Below are 7,388 nucleotides of genomic sequence, written 5' to 3' on the forward strand. Positions count from 1 at the left end.
ACTTCTGTAAGGAGGTGTAATTTGAGCGTATCAAAACATCAATAAGAAAGACTTTTAACATTCCGGTCACTACATCCGCGGAGCTCTCTTGGTCATCTCGTGTTTGAAGAGCATAAAAGTTGTTTTGCTTTAAGGCATCGAAGTTTGAACAGCTAGGAGGAGTTTGCTTGTCTTCACTCCCCATGGCCATGAGCATCGGGCAATCTCTCATGTTGCCCTTTTTCCACAACCATAGCAACCATTCGTGCCAACTAGGCACTTACTATCATGCTTTCTTACACACTTTGCACAAATAGGCCTAGCCACATAAGAATTACCACCATTACCTCCTTGAGGTTTAGAGTTGCAAACCCTATCCTTGTTGAACCTTGGAGCACTAGAGGAGCCTTGGTTGGAAAACCTTTGTTTTAACCTTGGTCGACCTTGTCCATCATACCTAATATTGGAGAAGTTCTCATCACCGATTCTAGCTCTTTTAACCTCCTTATTCTTTTCCTTGAGTTTTGATTCCTTGATTTTGTTGGGCATCCAACATAAGACGTGAGATATCCATATAATGATGGGGCATTACCGTACGACATTCTTTTTCTACAAAGTCGGACACACCCTTCAAAAATATACTCATCTCTTCCCTCGAATCCACCACCATAGTTTTAGCATACATGGAAAATTGATTGAACTTTAGTGCATACTCTTTCACACTCATACTTCCTTGACGAAGGTTAATGAACTCTTCCACCTTAGCTTCCCTCAACTCTCGGGGAAAGAACCTATCAAGAAACGCCGATTTAAACATTTCCCAATCTATGGGACCCGCTCCTACCAGCCTACTGTTCTTCCATTGATTATACCACACTTGAGTAACACCTTTCAATTGGTAAGAGACTAACTATGCTTTCTATACCGAATAAGTCACCCCCGTAATAGCAAGTACTTTATAAACCTCTTCCACAAATTCTTGAGGACCTTCCTCCACTTTGTAGCCATGGAATTTGGGAGGGGGGGTTCATTTTTGCAAAATCCCTCACTCTAGTGACCCCGAATCAACAATAAAATTCACATGAGGCACAACATCTCTATTGGCTTGAGCCTTCATGGCTTGAGCCAACATTTGAATAGTAGACCTTAACTCCGCATGGGTCACATTCTCAACCAAAGGATCAATCGGAACTTGATGAGCTTGAGGAGGAGCTCCTTGATTCACATTGTCATCCTCCTTCTTTCTAGCATTAGCCCTTCGTGTATTCATATCCTGAATACACAAGAGAAGAATTAGGAGAGGGACTTTATAGAGTTAATATCTATGGCACGACTTAAAAGTAATAAAAGAAATGTAGTTTACTAATCATCTTGTAGCCTCTCATTCATAAATGTGGCGCGCTTCACACTTATAAACAAGACTCTACTAGACATGGCTTATGAGACATAATCCTAGAATCATTCTAAACCTCAGGCTCTCATACCAAGTTTGTCACGACCCAGGGTACCCCCTAGATGTAAGAAGGGACATAGAACCCCGAAAGGCTCTATGTAAGCCACTTAGCATATCATAACATAAGAATAGAACAACAAAGAACATTTCAAGTCTTAAAATTTCCATAAAGCAAAGCGGAAGTCTAGACCTATCTGAACATTGCCATCTATTACAATATTCGAAGTAAAAAGGGACACAACCCATACAACATAGTCCAAAAAAGAAATACAAGAAAGGAACTACAATGAGATAACATCCATCGTTGAATAATGAGGACTCACCAACAAGATAGGAGAATAAGCAAATCACAGCTTTAGCCACAACGATGATCACCTTGAGAACCGGACCTTACACTTGGGAAAATGTAGGAAAAATAGGGGTTAGTTAAAAAATGCACTAAGTATGATAGTCATGCATAAAAACATTGAATACATGCTAAAATGGACATTTCATTTGAATGCATGCAATTTACTAAGTTAAAACATCATTTTGAAGATAGTGGAAAAGCATAAGTCATAAGCATAGTCAATTTATTGATCATCATATCATAGGAGGAACATATCATAAATACCCTCAAAGCATACTTGTGCAATGCATGAATAAGACCCTATAATCTCACGCATGCTAAGTAAAGCTTCTTGAGTAACCATAGTTTATAATTCATATTCTTGTCTTGTTGTTGTGGGAATAAGCCTTAACCGACATAGACCATGTGAGCTTAACATGGAATTCGGTGACTCCCACACTGAAAAGAGTTGTTCTACTTGCCTAAGGTAGAACCATACTCTTACCTTAGGTGTATCCAATAGCTAAGTAACCAATGAGGGCACATAGTTTATGGGACAAGGAAATTGCTACTAGAAACCCAACCTCTACTATCATGAGGGCTTCCATCCTAAGAGATTTCTCCTAGATGCCCGACCTCTACTATCGTGAGGGCTTCCATCTCATATCAATATCAACTCGGTGCTAAACATTTATTCCCACAGAGTTCATATTAAGTCTTGACTTAAGTTCATAATCATGGAAGATTGTCATGACACTCAATCCAACATAATTCATAAAATATCTCTTAGATCATGCGTGAGAATAACCTTTCACCATCCATGTCTACATATCGATTCAATAGGTGAGAAAGCCTTTCAACCTTAGAATCATCATATTGTGAGAAGACCTTTCACATTATATCATATTCATATATAAGTGTGTATATGAGGATAACCTTTCATCAACACAACAACTAGATCATAATCATAGACACTTCACTCTTAAAGTGTTCCTATATATATATATATATACAAAGACTTCATAAACATGCATGATATCATAATTTGCCCTTTCAAGGATCAAATCTCATATCAAATCAACACATCTAGAATTCACTACATTAGACATGGATATTAACATAATTCAAGGAACCCAATTACTACAAGCATAATCTCATAGTATCCTTCTTTCATCAACACACCCACATCACAAGATCATAATTGGGAAATAAGGGGATTTCAACATAAAAACCATAAATCATCAATTCAATCATAATATAAAGTAATTCAATCATTAGAATCATTTTTGAAAGGAACCCATGAGTTTGGAATCAAACCCTAGCTTTTAGGGATTTCTATCTTTGAAATTAGGATTTTGAATGGGCTCCATGGATAAATTATATCCATGGATGAAGAGCTAGCATACCTTAGCAGTGAAGCAAAATGAATTTGAGTAGAAGACCTTGCTCCTTGAACCCTAGCTCCAACTTCATTCTTCTTTTTCTTCCTTGAATTTCTAAAGAGAGAATATTTGGAGAAGATGAAGTTTTGAGAATAGTTTTGGGTTTTAGAAATAATTAGGTGAATGACTTAATTTAGGTGTCTCAAATACTTTTATAGTTAGTCTAAATTAGGATAAAACGATGTCACTTAATATTAATTAAAATCGGAAAACTCCTAAGTTCCCCTAAACTAACTCCTCAAAACAATTCCCACGACCCACCACAGATGGACCATGGTTGGACCCACGACCCATGCTGGTGAACTGTGGTTTGGTTCTGGGACTTGGTTTTTGGGACGGTGACCCACGAATTCTCACCCTCGGAGTGTGGAGTGAACAACGGGGCGTAGGTCCCTTCCGTTGGTCACTGTCCAGACAACTTTGTACGGGTCCTCCTTAAGGACTGATGGTTGGTCCTTGCGGTCATACCTTGATGTTCTAACATGAAACCCTTTATTTTTAAGTACATAGTGTTACATCCATGACTGTAACCCTCACATTAAGCTCTAGTTTAGCCTACTAATTTTTGGAGTGTTACACCTTCAATTTATGGTCAGAACTAGAGCTACAGAAGTAGTAACACCAACACTAACAAGAGAGGATGCGTCCTTGCAAATAAGCATGTTTCCCCGATTCAATTTAGGCATATAATGACTAGTGACAAATATGAGGTTTATATTATGTTCTTAAGGTTGAAACCACCATTCTTCATGGCACTGAAGCTGAAGATTCTTCTGATTTTCTTATTGATTGTCATGAGCTGCTTCATAAGATGGATAAGGTAGAGTGATTTGGTGTTGAGTTTATGATATATCAGTTCAAGGGAGACACCAACATGTGATGACGGTCTCATGTTGAGTGCCGATTAGTAAATGCACTACTCATGACTTGAGAAACATTTTATAGCTTTCTCTATGGAGAAGTATATACCCTGAACTTTGAGGGATAGGAGGAGAGACGAGTTCTTGAATATTGAGAAATATAATATATTTATTGCAACCTTCAAGCAAATTTTTTGTGTTTTATCCAAATATGTTACTCCACTTTGCTTCAGTCTAAAAGAGCAAATTCGTCTTTTTGTGAAGAAATAATGGTCAGATTTGTAGATTCAAGCTTATAGGTGGCTGCTTCAGCAAAATCTTTTCAGGAAATGGTTGATTTTGTGACGGAGGTAGAAGCGGGTGAAGTCAGAAGACTTTGCCAAGGTGACAATATTGAAGAAGTTTTGTAAGGGAAGGCTAGATAATGAACACCGTTACTTTGGAAAATGCATTTAGTATTGTTGTAATAACATGTATGGGTTGCTTAGTAAATGATGAAATTATGTTGCGACAATTGAAATAAGACTCTCTACCGCATTTTTCTAGATTGAGTGTAGATCAAAGAGGGTCATGATACGACTATTACAATAGCAGCGATGCTTACTTGGTTAAGTCGTTAAGTGTGTTACAATTGTGGAGGACCTGGGCATATGAAGAGGAAATTAGCGAGATCGTGAAGTCCGGGAAAATGGTAATGCAGGTAAGGGAGAAGTGCAACTAGGCAAGGAGGTTGCCCGTCAGGATTACACGACTCAATTTTATGCTTTTCGGGGTATGACCGAGGTTGACGTGTCTGATGCAGTGATCACACGTGCTATTCTTATCTGTGACCAAATGGCTACTGGGTTTTTTGATCTGGGTTCTACTTATTCATATGTGTCAGTTTAGTTTTCCTTAGATTTGAGGTGGTTTGTGATGTGCTTGAACCCCCATCCATGTTTCTACCCCAGTTGGAGAGTCAATCATAGTCACCCAGGTATATCATGCTTGTCCTATCTTGTTTAGGGTTTCAGACTTGTATTGATTTGTTTATTCTGGACAGGACTGACTTTGATATAATCTTAGGCATGACTTGGTTGTCCCCCTATTATGTTGCGCTTAATTGTAATGCTAAGTCTGTGACTCTAGAGATCCCGAGTAGAGCAAAGTTAGAGTTGGAAGGGGTGTACAAACCTAAGCCAATTATGGTCATATCCTCCATTTGGGCTAGGAAACTGGTGAGGCAAGGGTGTTTGACATATTTGGCTTATATACGATGTTGAGGTTGAGTCTCCCTCTATTGGGTCTATTCCTGTAGTGTCTGATGTGAGGCTAAAAATACATATTTTTAATCATTATTTCCTCACATTTATTATTTTATATTTGTCCTTTTTGAGCATTAATTTGATGGATTGTGCTAAATTGTGTATTTTATTTGTAGAATTAAATTGGTGAAAAATTGGAGAAGTTTGGAGCTAAAACGAATTAAAGATTGAAGGTTCAAGAAGGAAATCAAACAGGCAGCTTAATGGATTAAAGTGAATAAAATATTATATTTATATAAAAGGGGCATATTGCGAATTGCAAAAGATTTAAGTTGAATGAATAAGATGCCACGTGGCAGTCTCTCACTGCACTGACCAACTGATGAATGGCGGTGCAGAATCAACAAATTCATTGAGGCGGCACTACTGTTCACGCGGCGAAAAAGAAAAAGGAATCCAATTCCTTTTGGTTTTGGATTCCTAATTTAATTTGGACTCAATTATTTTATTTAGGTTTTTATACATCTATAAATAGTGCATAGAAATAATTATTTGGAAGCGAAGAACCAAGATACAAGATACAATATAAATTTTCCTCTAGCTTAAGAACTTTGGAAGAGCCGCCATGGAGGCCGGAGAATTGTGGTTTATTCTTTCTTCTCCTTTTATTATTTATTTGTATTCGTGATTAATAAAAGATAGTTTAGCTATTGTTTCTTAAATTTTTATGATTAACACAAGCATATTTATTTTAATAAATTTTTTAATGTGTTTTTTGAGATAATGAGTAGCTAACTTTCATAACTAGGGTTGTGGGAACCATAACCGATTAACAAAGTATGAATAGTAAATAAACAATTCTTGAATAGTGTTTTGCATGCATTGATAATTCTTTTGTTTAAAAATCCTTTTAACGAGTGCACGCGTTAGAACTCGCCTTGGTGCTACTTGCCGTACCAAGGACGTAATCAACAAGAAAAGAATTATCAACATAGATTTAGTGTGATACTATCTAATAGGCTAGTGTCGATTGGTACGAAGTAATATCTAAGCCAAACATCGATTATGATGTCTAATATGAGGTAAAGGTAAGGGTTAGTAAATTATACACACGTAGCCGGACCAAGGTGCGGGGTGAAATTCTCTAGATGTCGGACCAAGAATTTAGAGATACCTAACTTATCACTTTGCATGTAATACACTAGAAAAGGATTACTATTATTAGGATTACCGCGTTATGAGCTTATGGGGAACACATTCCTAGTTACTTTTAATAATCTGAATATAAATAAATACTTAGTTCAAAGCTATCTTTTTATTGTTTTTATTTTATTTCAATTCAAATCCCCCCATTTTTATATAACAACTATCGAGTTAAATATTTTTTATTGACAATATTCTTCCATATTCTCTGTGGGATCGACCCCGACTCATAGTTGGGTAAATATATTGCATACGATCGTTTATATTTCTTTTCAAGAGGTATATTTGAATGTTATCAAATAATGGTGTTGCTGCTGGGGAATTTGGCTATTAGATTTATTTTAACTACATTATTGAACGTTAGTCAAATATTTCCTAATTTTACTTTTGCTTTTTGTTTTTGTCTCTCTCAGATTCTGACTCTAGTGTATGCCAAGTACACGGAGCCAGGGCGAACCACTTACTCCGTACGATCCAGATTTGAACAGAGTTTTGCGAAGAATGAACAATCAAGGACTTCCAGTTAATCCTATCGGAGTAAATCTTGGTGATGCGGTTGAGTTACAACAGCCAAGAGTAGTTGGTGAGGAAAACCGGGGACTAGCTGAAAATCAATTGAGAAATGCAGTGAAGGTGCATGGTCCACTAGGCCCACGACAACATGACAACTATCAGGGCAACATCAATATAGAAGACTCTGATGGACCTATTGTCCTACCTCCTTTACCTCCAAGGCACACATTTGTGGTGACTAATAGCTTGATGCAGATGCTTACAGCAAGAGGCTTATTCTCAGGATCGCCATCAGAGGATCCACATGCTCACTTATCCAAGCTAAGGGTGGTTTGCAAAAGTTTTGTAGGTAGACCAGACTTGGAT

Source organism: Solanum tuberosum, unplaced genomic scaffold, assembly GCF_000226075.1.
Source record: "Solanum tuberosum cultivar DM 1-3 516 R44 unplaced genomic scaffold, SolTub_3.0 scf00067, whole genome shotgun sequence".
Lineage (NCBI taxonomy): Eukaryota > Viridiplantae > Streptophyta > Magnoliopsida > Solanales > Solanaceae > Solanum > Solanum tuberosum.